A 13,557-nucleotide genomic window follows, 5' to 3' on the forward strand; every position below is an offset into this window, starting at 1 on the left:
AGTTTTGGTCACCACATTTCAAAAAAGATGTTGAGACTTTTGTAAAAGTGCAAAGAAGAGCAACTAAGATGATTAAAGGCCTGGAGGCTAAAACATATGAAGAACAGTTGCAGGATTTGGGTTTGGCTAGTCTAGGGAAAAGAAGGACTGAGCGGGACATGAAAGCAGTATTCCAGTATCTGAGAGGTTGCTACAAAGAGGAGGGGGCAACTTATTTTCCAAAGTACCTGGAAGCGAATCAAGAAGAGAAGCAACCTTGAATGAAGGAGAAAATTCCTAAAAATGGGAACAATTAACCAGTGGAACAGCTTGCCTTCAGAAGTTTGAAGTGCTTCATCACTGGAGGTTTTTAAGAAGAGACTTGTCTGAAATGGTACAGATGGTGAACCTATGGCATACGTGCCAGAGGTGGCATGCATGCTGTCACCCAAGCTCAGCTCCCCTGCATTTCTCCATGACATTTTTTTGAGATCATTTGCAGGGAAACAGAGGTTTCCCTGAAAAATGATGAAACAGAAAGACACTCATGGAAGAAAAAGGTTGCCCCTCTTGCAGAGCTGCCGGTGTTGGGAAGCCCTGCCTCCCACTGACCAGCTGGTGCTCAGGTTTCCGGCATGCGTATGTGCATCAGCCAGCTGGTATTCCAGCACCCATGCCTTCCGGTTTGAGCACTCAGTGCCTAAAAGGTTTGCCATTGCTGGTATAGTGTCTCCTGCTTGAGCAGATGGTGGGACTAGAAGACCTCCAAGGTTCCTTCCAGCTCATTCTGATTTATAGCAGTCTAAGTAGAGGAAGAGATATTCGAAGCAAAGGAATCTATAGGAAGACAAGTGAGGGAAGAAAACCTCATCACATGTTTCTTACATGCTGCAATGCTGGACCCAGATATTACAAAAATAAAGAATTTAGTTAGCTAACGTGAGTCAGCTAACATTCATCCATTTAGAAGGTAAATAAATGGTAAATTCATGTTACCTGTAATACTCACTTATTGACCACAATTAGAACTGACAAATTGGTTATTGAGCAAAGTGAAATGAAATCATGACTGTGCTTATGACCTTATTTCATCTTTTGTTTGCTTCAAAGGTTCTACATTCATGGATTGGTCATAAATTTACTTTTTCATCACTGCTGTAAGTGTGGTCATTAAATGAGGCTGTCACCAAATGAGGACTACCTGTACATTTTCATGAGGTTTGAGGATATAGTCACAGGTAACTGTTGACTGTAAATATCTTCCTTACGTGATGATACATTAATATTTATTCATGTTTTTATTTTGATTTATAAGGCTTGTTATATTGCATTACATCTGCAGGGCAGTATTTCAGCACCTTCCTCTGTCCAGCAGCTGTAAGGGACAACCACATTATCCTGAGGAAAAGATATACCCCGTATTTTTCAGATTAAAGATGCACCTTTTTCCCCCTCAAAAAAGAGGCTGAAAATCTGGGTGCATCTTATACACCAAATACAACATTTTTTTGCCTCCTAAAAACCCGCCCCCTCCACCAAAATGGCCACGCAGAGCTTTTAGGAGCCTTGCAGAGTGCTCCTGGGGCCTAGGGAGGGTAGAAACGAGTGAAAAACGGGCCATTTTTTGCTCAATTTTGCCCTCCCCCCAGCCCACAGGAGCACTCTATAAGCCTCCTAAAGGCTATGCATGCAATTTTTTTTTGACAAAAACCGGGCCCGTTTTCACAAAAAATAGGGCATTTTTACTCGCCCCCCCCCCGAGCACTCTACAAGGTAAAAAAAAGGCTATTCATGCCTTTTTTTTAAAAAATGAGCCCGTTTTCAAGAAAAATGGGCATTTTGAGGAGGTCTGCAGAGTTGAAAAAAATTTTTTTTTTTAATTTGCCTTTTCAAAACCTTGGTGCGTCTTATATTCCAATGCATTTTATACTCCAAAAATACAGTACTTTTTAAAGGCCAATGCTATATGATATTCCCTGAGTGCTCTGAAAACCCCTGCACATCTGTAATATCTGTTCTGTACTGGAAAGATATCTTATTACAGTGCAGGTGTTCATATGAATATAGGTAATTATAAGCATTTTTAATTCCTGTAGTACCTGAGAAACATGGTGAACATAATTTCAAAGAGTTGAATGTCTGTGGAGATTCTCAGTCATTCTGTCACGGTTGCCTTTTCTAAAAGGCAACTGGACTTTCCTTGAAAATGTTTCACTTCTCATCGAAGAAGCATCTTCAGTTCTCACTGAATGGTAGGGAATGGAAGCATTTATATTCCTTAGAAGTAATCTGGTTTTTTAGCACTGTGAAAGTCAGCCATTACCTCTCTGAGAGTCATCTTGGGGTTTATCTCAGTGATGGGTTGCCAATTTTCTTGCTACCGGTTCGGGCTCGCTCCTGCGTGCACTTGTGCGTGTCCGTGCAATGCTTCTGCGCATGTGCAGAAGCGTCTGGGTGGGTGGGCGGAGCCTCCCGCTGCTGCTACTACCAGTTTGCCCAATCCAGGCTGAACCGGGAGCAACCCATCTCTGGTTTATCTGTATCCTCAGAGTCACTTGAATCAGAGTGCAAATGGGTGTGGAACCTTCTTGGAACTGCTGATAGGACTGTGTTGTAAACAGGAGATAGGTGGTGTTGTATCCATCCCCCTCTGTGGAGAAAGAGCTATGGTCTCTTTGACCCCAGAGATAGTCATCTCTGTCCTGAATATGAACTTTGCTGTCTTCAAGAGTGGCCTTTGTCTATCAGATGCAGATGAACTGCTGAATCCTGTCCTGGTAGATTTGTTCTCCCTTGTTGTGCCATGGATTTGTGAAATGGTTGTTTTGTTACATTAGAACCACCACCGACTTCCGCTCCTTCCGTCAAAAATTGAAGACTCACCTGTTCCGATTAGCTGGCCTGGCACATTCATAACTGCTTCCTCCTGGCAGATATATTTTAACTGGTATCTTAGGGGAATTGTTTTTAAATTTAACTTATGGGATTTTTTAAGGGTTTTTTAAAATTATATTTTAGATACTTTACTTAGTTGTGCAGTTCTTTTTTAACCTCCTCCAAAACTAACTAATTAACTATTTAACTATTTAATTATTATGTTATGTATTTTTATGTATGGACTGTACACCGCCCCGAGTCCCTTTTGGGAGAGGGGGCGGTCTATAAGCTCAAATAAAGTAAAGTAAAGTAAAGTAAGTTTCCTCATTGTACAAATCTGTGTATTTCTCACTACATTGCACTGTATATACCACATTGCTCAGTATGTATGGGTATTTTAGCCTTGGGGTGGACAAGCTTCTGCCCGAAAGTATTCTTGGATTTAAAGTGTGCATGTATGTTGTGTTAACTGAAAATCCTTCTGAACTTTTCAGATAATTCCTACAACATATGGAATGGCAACATTACTTCATTTGTTGTTCTCTTCTTTGTCTGTTGTTGAGGAGCTCCTGCTGGAACTTTTCCTGGATTTGGTGAAGGCCCTATTGGGATAGCCACAAGTTATGAGGTTCTGAGGGCTTCCTTGGTGTGATGGTGAGTTCGGTGGCCTCTTGTCTGCATTTGTCTTTGATTTGCCAACTTCAATTCTTCCTAGATAAGGCTCTGTGCTACTTTCTTCTGAAGAGAATACTATGAAGCACTTTATGTGTGGATGCCTTTTAAAGAAGCACCAAAACTTCAGTAGGTCTAAAATGGAGCAATCTAATGCTTCTTTGGAGAAATGTTATATTTGCCCTGGATTAGTTGAACTGGCTTTTCTCTGAACAAAACTCCAAACAAGTTGCTTAAACTAATGAACCTTTTTATAGCTTATTAGTATAAGCTATACTAATTAGTATAATTATTATTAATTAAACATGTAATATGTCTGACTTTCAATGACTTTGTCTCTTGCCTGCCTGAATTATGGACCTATTTTTGTGTTTTTCGTCCATACATCTATTGTGAAATTTGCCTAGAAGGGAAGTCTTGGAAGCAACTTGGCCCAATATCTTCTTGATTATGGGACCAATATTGTGCAATAATGCTTGGTTTGGAATTCATGTATGCATATATTAATATTGTTTTGTTTAATTTAATGCTTTTTTCACTTATGAAAACTTGTAATTAGTTAATTAGTGTCATTTTGTAATCTCCCATGGGCTGACTTGATTGAAAGATGAGGATATAAATTAGACTGAGTGACATATTTGATAGTTTGAGAAACCGAAAGGAACAGAAAAGATTTCATCATGGATTCTTCATCCTTTGGACAATTGCAAATCTTTCTCATATTATTGTTGTTTTGTTCAGGTGACAAAGTTTGTGGTATGAATGCTAGGATACGCAAGACTATAACACCTTCCATGGTGCACCGTGAGCAAAGATATGCCTGCCCATGCAGCACAATGACCAATGACCTCATCATTTATAAACACTAACAAAAGTTGGAACCCAAAACATTTTTTTGGAATTCATCATCCAAAGTTGGCAGATTTTGTGAGTTTCTGAAGAGACAAGAGAAATTATTCAACCCTAAAGAGGGACAGTGGCATCTTTCCTGCAAGAAGGCCATAGCAGGAGTTCCTGCATGACATTTTCATTGGGAATTTATTTGAAGTGTTGCAGATTGATGGAGACATGATAGCACAATGAATGACAAAACTTTTAGTACTACATCTGTCGCCACTTTAGAACTTAAAAATACAGGAAGACTAGCATACCCGATGAAGAATTCTGTGCCTAGCACTAAATGAATTGGCAAGTATTTCATTTTTGTTTTTATTGACAAGCCAATAACTGCAGTGATTGCTTCTCCTAATGTTTCTGGATCTTTGTTGCTTTCCATTCCCAAATTAGCGTGCCATAGGGCAGTGTTTCTCAACCACAGCAACTTTAAGATGTGTGGACTTCAAATCCCAGAATTCTCGAGCCAGCATAGTTTGCTGAGGAATTCTGTGAGTTGAAGTCCACACATTTTAAAATTGGAAAGATTGAGAAACACTGGCCTGGGACAAACCTATGGCTATGTGCTCCAAACATCATTGTTGCAACATTTTATTCGGCCGCTGGGAATCAAATGTTTTCTCAAAACTACTGAGAAAATGTTAGTAAGTGTAAAGAAACTAATGACGAATAAGCTTTTTATAGGCATTGGATGAGATGGAAGCTATAGGGCCAAATATTTTGCCAAACATTGAGGACTGTAACAAAGCAGGGTTTAATTTACTAATTTATTTTTTGTCAGCTGAGAATATCAAAAATCTTGTTTCAGCTCCTTCAAATGACAGGGCTGATGACATCTGTAAACCTATTGCTTACACCTGTTAATAGGTCTAAGCACCTGTTTGAAAAAAATGCATTATTTAGAGCGCCGTTGTTGAAACATGTTGAGTATTCAACCCTTTTTGGATAAGATAGTTATCTTTTCATGGTATTGCTACATTTGTATTACAAAGGCAATTAAATAATGTTGACTTGACAAGCAGGGGGAGTAAAGAGGGGATGGAGCAATGTATAAGGAGGTTCTTTTTAGATGGGAACATACTTGGTTTCGCCCACTATGTTTAAAAAAAAATATTGACTTCTATCATGCTCCATGTAAACGAAGACCATACATTTGTGAATGCAGTGCTCTCAACTGGCATGCAATCCTGCAAATTGTGGATTATGGTCAAAGTTATTAAAAAACAAATAAACATTTTATTTCAGAAATACAACTAACCCACGGTAAAACAATTTTGGAGCAGGTTCTTTTTTTATTAGTTCCAGAGATCACTCTTACTTCTGTGATCAAGCTGTCAGCAAAGATCAACTTGTGTATCCCATGTTATATGCATAGGACCTTGATATGAGATGATTGCAGCATCTGAATATATATGTATATGTGTGTTGTACAATATAAAGCTTCCACATATAGATCTTGGTTATATTTCGATTTTTGTCCTTACCATACAGTATTCATGTTATCCCCCACAACAGTGTCCTATGTGTGATGACCCTGGGCATGGCACAAAGTCAACACAGCCAGAGAATCAGTATGAGTCCCTTTAGTAACACCAAATGTGCCCCCAACATCCCGTTCAGTTCTCCAGCCTGGATAAAAGCTCTTCCACACACCTGTAACAGCCATTGGCTGAAAATACTCCAGTCCAAACATTTTAAGGAAAAAACTTCCAACTATAAATCCAACATGGCAAGATAAAGTAATTAATCTGGCAGGGGAAGCAAGATAAGGATTCCAGAAGTGAAGTAGCATGGAGTAAATCAAACCAGTTGGGAGGATGCCAGGAACTCAGACAAGCAGTTAACACCAGATGAACTCCCAACAACCAACCCTCCCATTTGCCTCTCCTTTAAACTCCATCCCCAGGTGTGCCTTGTGAAGGGAATTGGGGCCCTTTCATCCATTGTAAGCCACACAACCCACATTGCTCTCTTCTCCATTCTTCCCTGTGTGCCCTAGGATGAGGAGGGGGTGGGCCTTTGTCTTCATCTGAACCCCTTTTCCCTTTTTCAATCTCTCCCCTGCTCTGCCCAGCCTGACTTTGCCCTTTCCCCAGTTTCCTCTGCAGTCAACAGAGCCACTCTCCCACACTCTGTCAACTGTTTGCCTTCTCCCTCGGCATCGGACTCTGACAGGGGCATGATGACACTATGTGAAGAGATGAAGCAGAAATCTTCACATGGGTAGTTGGGAAGACTGGAGCCTGAGGGAATGAGAAGAGGAAACAATTAAATGGAGAACTTGAAAAGAGAAACATAATGCAACCTTTCTCATAGCATCAGTCTCTGGGAATATCCAGTAAAACTAATTGACAGAACAATCCTTGGAAATTCTCAGCCACAACATGAGATAACTGCCATTACCTTAAATGACTTTAAAAGAACTAGGCAAATTATGCAGAACTATCAATGACTACTACTCAAACTGTCTGTATATTTCTAGAATCAGGAAGTAGATAAAGACTATTGTCATATTTTCCTACCTCTGGGGTTTCCCTCCTGAAGAAATGGATGATTCATTGTGTCCCTTCTCTAATTAATTGAAAGTGATGGTGGCAAGGAGAACGTCCCATGAGAGCATTTGGCCAAGGACACGGTCTCTTGTCAAAAAAAAAATTAAAAGATTTCACTGAAAGGGTCAGTTTTGTTTTCTCATTTTCTGTACAAACTTAGATGTTCCATTTCATCTGAATCCATGTCTGAATGGACCCCCATTATCTCCCCCCCCAAATCAGCACAAAAGCTGATACGAAGTTTTCCTAATACACACATTTTTGTGTGAGAGGTGGTTTCCTTACTTATTTTTGAAATTAGTCATTCTTTAATATCATGTCCTTTTATAAGATTTTCCTTTTACCAATCATATGCCAGACAGTGTAGTGTATATCAAGTTCTTGAACAAGCTAAGTGATATGATGGCTTAGAGAGTTGCACCACCATATTCCAGAAAAGTAAATATTGAAAGGTAACCTTGTGCCAGTGTAGAAATTGGACTGGGAAGCATGCTTTCTGAAATATAAACTGAATTAAAGTTTTCATAGTCTGTAACTATCACTGATTTCTTTATACAACAAAGACATTTGAAGCAATGGACTTTTGCTACGAAAAGGCAATCATATGAAGGTATCTTCGTGACTGCATGGTTAGAACTCACAATAAAAATGTCTTTAGCCATTGTTATTATTATTCCATCTTTCTTATTATTACTCATTATGGAGACACATAGATAAACCGTATTTTCTCATCCATTATGATCCTTATAATAGCAATGATCTGAGCTAGATTTAACCAAGACATGATGATCAATAAAAACTTTGCAGGTTAATGGCTGTGAGCCAACTTTAGTTTGTATATGGACTACTTGCCCAATTAATAGCAGTATACGTAAACAAAGTTTCCCATTGTCATCCAGGCTTAAATATGTTACTGATTGCAATCAATCAATTAAGTTTTGTATTTAAATGCCTTCTTCAAATGGCAATAAGCATCACCTGCAGGTCAAGAAAGCAGTGTAAGGCATCCTCAAATACTTTCTCTGTAGACTAAATACATTTATTGAAACTGTCAAATTGAAAATGGCAAAATGAAGATGATTTAGTTATAATGATGGCACATACCTCTCTGTCTGAGATGAGAAAAATTAAATTGAATTTCATTTAGAATAGAAAGGAGGCAGTGTATAGAAAAAGCATATATTTCCAAACCCTGAAAGGACGTGTTCCATCCAGTGACGTGCGGTGAGGTTTATGGCTGGTGAGGCTGGTGACATCATCAGGAAGGCGGGGAATGGGACCACGTGCGCAGGAGGCTGCCTTCCTGAGTCAACATGAAGGGGACCGTGGAGCGCGAGCTGCCTCAGCCTCCTGCACACATGGTCCCATTCCCCGCCTTCCTGAGTCAACATGAAGGGGACTGTGGAGCGCGAGCTGCCTCAACCTCCTGCACACATGGTCCCATTCCCCACCTTCCTGAGTCAACATGAAGGGAACCGCAGAGCGCGAGCTGCCTCAGCCTCCTGCACACGTGGTCCCATTCCCTGCCTTCCTGAGTCAACATGAAGGGGACCATGGAACGCGAGCTGCCTCAGCCTCCTGCACACGTGGTCCCATTCCCCGCCTTCCTGAGTCAACATGAAGGGGACCGCGGAGCAGGAGGCTGAGGCAGCTCGCGCTCCGCGGTCCCCTTCATGTTGACTCAGGAAGATGGGGAATGGGACCAAATGTGCAGGAGGAGCGTGCTCTGTGGTCCTGCAGCTCGCGCTCCATGGTCCCCTTCATGTTGACTCAGGAAGGCAGGGAATCGGACCACGTGTGCCTTTTCCCTTTTCCCTTTTTTTTCTTTTCATGATGAGAGCGGTGAGACTCTGCCTCCCCTGCCTCCCCTGACCTCACGTCCATGGTTCCATCAGTTCATAAAGGATTTTTTAATATTATGTTCACTTTATTTTGGAAATGTTTATGTATCAATAAGAGTAGGCTACCTGTCTTTTAGTGGACTATCTTCTTCGTGATGCATTATAAAAACAACAACTAGTTTACCTTTATCAACTAAACTCTATGTCTGGAACACAGCAATAAATAAGAGTTATGCATCCTATGTGCCCCCATTGAATCCAATGAGACTAACCTTTAAGAGGGTGAGACAATCAGTTGGGTTGTTTTTCACAACTGCTCCTTGCATTCCCAATGCTGGCACATAATCGGCCAGTCACATTATCAATCCATATCCTGATTCTCTCTTCCCAAACACTGCAGTTGTCTGACTTCTCTGTAGCCCAGAGAGTAATAAAGACTAACAGATTTCATATGCCTTGAGGCTGTTATTGAACAATGCTGGGGGAAAAATGATAAACACCACTTTAAGAACAATGGAGGATGACTAGACAAGTGTAAAGTAACTAGGTGCAAGGCAGAAAAAAGTGGCTGCCACTGCATAATTTATAGCATGGTGAGATATTTTTTGGGGTAAAGGGCCCATGCCTCCTGTATATATTTAATTATTAACCCATTAAATCCCATTTCGAAGGATATTACAGGTTGCAATCTCCAGTATTTCCAACTAAGTATCTCTCCTTACAAGTATCTCTTGTATGCATCTTATACATACAAAATGTACAAAACATGCGCATGAGAAATCAGATTTTTCCTAGATCCTCAGCTTATGATGGCAATGGACCCTGCCCATTAGGACCATATGTTATGAAGGCCATAAAGTGGGTCACCCATGTAACTAACCCAATCTGATGACCTTTTGTGGCAGTTATACAATACAATGGCAGAGTTGGAAGGGACCTTGGAGGTCTTCTAGTCCAACCCCCTGCCTAGGCAGAAAACCCTATACCATTTCAGACAAATGGCTATCCAGCATCTTCTTAAAGACTTCCATTGTTGAGGCATTCACAACTTCTGGAGGCAAGCTGTTCCACTGATTAAATGTTCTAACTGTCAGGAAGTTTCTCCTCAGTTCTAAGTTGCTTCTCTCCTTGATTAGTTTCCACCCATTGCTTCTTGTTCTACCCTCAGGCGCCTTGGAGAATAGTTTGACTCCGTCTTCTTTGTGTCAACCACTGAGATATTGGAACACTGCGATCATGTCTCCCCTAGTCCTTCTTTCTATTAAACTAGACATACCCAGTTCCTGCAACCGTTCTTCATATGTTTTAGTCTCCAGTCCCCTAATCATCTTTGTTGCTCTTCTCTGCACTCTTTCTAGAGGCTCCACATCTTTTTTACATTGTGGTGACCAAAACTGAAGGCTGTATTCCAGGTTTGGCCTTACCAGGGCATTATAAAGTGGTATTAACACTACACATGATCTTGATTCTATCCCTCTATTTATGCAGCCTAGAACTGTGTTGGCTTTTTTGGCAGCTGCTGCACACTGCTGGCTCCTATTTAAATGGTTGTCCACCAGGACTCCAAGATCCCTCTCACAGTTACTACTATTGAGCAAGGTACCACCTATACTGTACCTGTGCATTTCGTTTTTCTTGCCTAAATGTAGAACCTTACTCTTGTCACCACTGAATTTCATTTCGTTAGATAGTGCCCAATTTATTAAGCAAATGCTATGATCATTAAGCAAATTATTCCCTATGGACCAGTTTTGCCAAAACCAGAAATAAATACTGGGTTTTGGCAAAAACATTGTAAAGTGTGATCATATGACTACAAACATTGCAAGCAATTATAAATGTGGGCCACTTGGTGAGCGCCCCAAATGTGGTCATGTGACGGTAGGGTGGGAGGCAATATTGGAACTCATAAGTAGCCCTGGGAAGGTGCATTATAACGTTGAACAATTACTAAGCAACCAGTCGTAACTACCTGTATAAGGAAATTTATGCAATGTATCTAATTATTTGCTTTTAAAAACAATACATGAGGCTTTTCCTGAATATAGGTATTTCTGCATAAGTTTCTCAAAAGTATACATTTTCCATCAATATACCTCACTATGATATTAAGTATATTAAGTATAAGTATAATCTTTATTGTCATTGTACTTAAATACAACGAAATTGGTTTTAACTTCACTTGGTGCAAAATTATAACAGAAACAGAAAAAAGAAAGAAAAAGAAAAAAAACTAGCTTCTGCATGGAGTGATTGTGGTTGTATTTAAAAGTCTGACAGCCTAAGGATAGAAACTTTTTTTAAACCTATTTGTTTGGCTGGCTATACTTTGATGCCTTCTGCCTGATGGTAGAAGTGCAAAGAGACACCGACCAGGGTGTGAATCATCTCTGAGCATCTTCCTTAGTCTGCTAAAGCAGCGAGATGTGGCGATGTCATCCAGTGGTGTCAGAGGGCAACCAATGGTTTCTTGTGTCTAATTGATCACTCTCTGTAGTGTCTTCCTGTCCGCAGCTGTTAAACCAGCATACCATACTATAATGCAGTATGTGAGGACACTTTCTATGGTGGACTGATAGAAAGAGGTCATCAGCCGTTGTTCCACCTGATATTCCCTTGGTATAACCATTTTGTTTTTGGTATTTCATGTTTTGAGTTGGAAAATCTTTTCAAGAGTAGCAGTTGTAGGCTCCATAAATTGTGCACATCTGGGCATTGATGTATTTTGTTTTGCCAGATCATGCTACTTTAAAAAAAAATCTGTGATAGGTTTTGTCTAACATCCTTAGTTCTTAGGAGTCACGAATAAGAGCATGCAACAAATACAACTTTACTACACGGGCATCAATTCAACCATAAATCAATTGTATGGTTAAGGAGGAAGAAAAGACACACCAAGTTAAGTAGAAGAGGGGGGGGAATACAGCACACATCATTGTGCAAACCGGAAGGTTGTAAAACTTTTTACTCTCAGGTTTAAAATTTCCATCTTATAAATCTCCTTGTTTTGGTAAACAGCCAAATATGAAACTATTCCTCCTTGTTCTTAATGCAATTTCATCACAAGCATTTGTGGTGAACAGAGTTCGTGTTGCAGCACCAAAGTTAATTCCATCAGAGGGAAAAACAAAACAAAGCATTAAATAGTTGCTCAAGAACGAAGGAGCAGGTGTAACTTGCATAATTCAATTTCAGTTTTTTAAAATGATTCATTGTTTCCCTGTAAATCATTATTTGCATAATCAAAAGAGAAAGGCCAAAAATAAAGACGCAAATGGACAGTCTTTACGTATTACGATGGGACCTGCAGTCCTATTATCTAAGATACTATTTTCCATCTGTCCCATTTTACAACCAACCATGTTCCTTTCAGTTAATTCCACAATATCCTATTCCTGCTCTCAAGAGTCTCGCTGGCAGTTCAAGACTACCGAACATATTTATTGAGTTGTGTGGGGAATTATGCTCTCTGCCATGTTTCCTCAAATGCTGTTTTCATTTCTGTAAATTGTCATGCTTCTCTGGGTCTGCAGCTACATTCATGTTCTAATGGCTGTTGCTAATACAGCTGCAAAAAAAAAAAAAATCCACAGTGTGAGAAGGAATTTAGTGTAGGAAGATTTACAAATGATTGTGTTTTGGGATTTTCTTTCATAAAACTTATATTCTCATGAAAGAGTTTGAGAGATAGTGACTGCGATTGTTAACTGATAAGATTCAAAACTGAATGGAGTTTTAAACTGGGATCTCCCCACTGCTATTTTAACATTCTGAACATATTGTATATCTATCATCTCTGCCTGCCTGCCTGCCTGCCTGCCTGCCTGCCTGCCTGCCTGCCTGCCTGCCTGCCTGCCTGCCTGCCTGCCTGCCTGCCTGCCTGCCTGCCTGCCTGCCTGCCTGCCTGCCTGCCTGCCTGCCTGCCTGCCTGCCTGCCTGCCTGCCTACCTACCTACCTACCTACCTACCTACCTACCTACCTACCTATCTATCTATCTATCTATCTATCTATCTATCTATCTATCTATCTATCTATCCCTACCTATCTACCTACCTATCATTTATCTATCTATCTATCTATCTATCTATCTATCTATCTATCTATCTATCTATCTATCTATCTATCTATCTATCTATCTATCATCTATCCCTACCTACCTACCTACCTACCTACCTACCTACCTACCTACCTATCATTTATCTATCATCTACCTACCTACCTATCATTTATCTATCTATCTATCTATCTATCAATCAATCTATCTATCTATCTATCTATCTATCTATCTATCCCTACCTACCTACCTACCTACCTACCTACCTACCTATCTACCTATCATTTATCTATCTATCTTTCTATCTTTCTATCTAGCTATCTAGCTATCTAGCTATCTAGCTATCTAGCTATCTAGCTATCTAGCTATCTAGCTATCTATCTACCTACCTACCTACCTACCTACCTACCTACCTACCTACCTACCTAACATTTATCTATCTATCATTTATCTATCATCTATCTATCTATCTTTCTATCTTTCTATCCATCTATCCATCTATCCATCTATCCATCTATCCATCTATCCATCTATCCATCTATCCATCTATCCATCTATCCATCTATCCATCTATCCATCTATCCATCTATCCATCTATCCATCTATCCATCCATCCATCCATCTATCCATCTACCTACCTACCTACCTACCTACCTACCTACCTATCATTTATCTATCTATCATCTA

Source organism: Natrix helvetica (assembly GCF_964273705.1).
Source record: "Natrix helvetica genome assembly, chromosome: 6".
NCBI classification, from domain to species: domain Eukaryota; kingdom Metazoa; phylum Chordata; class Lepidosauria; order Squamata; family Natricidae; genus Natrix; species Natrix helvetica.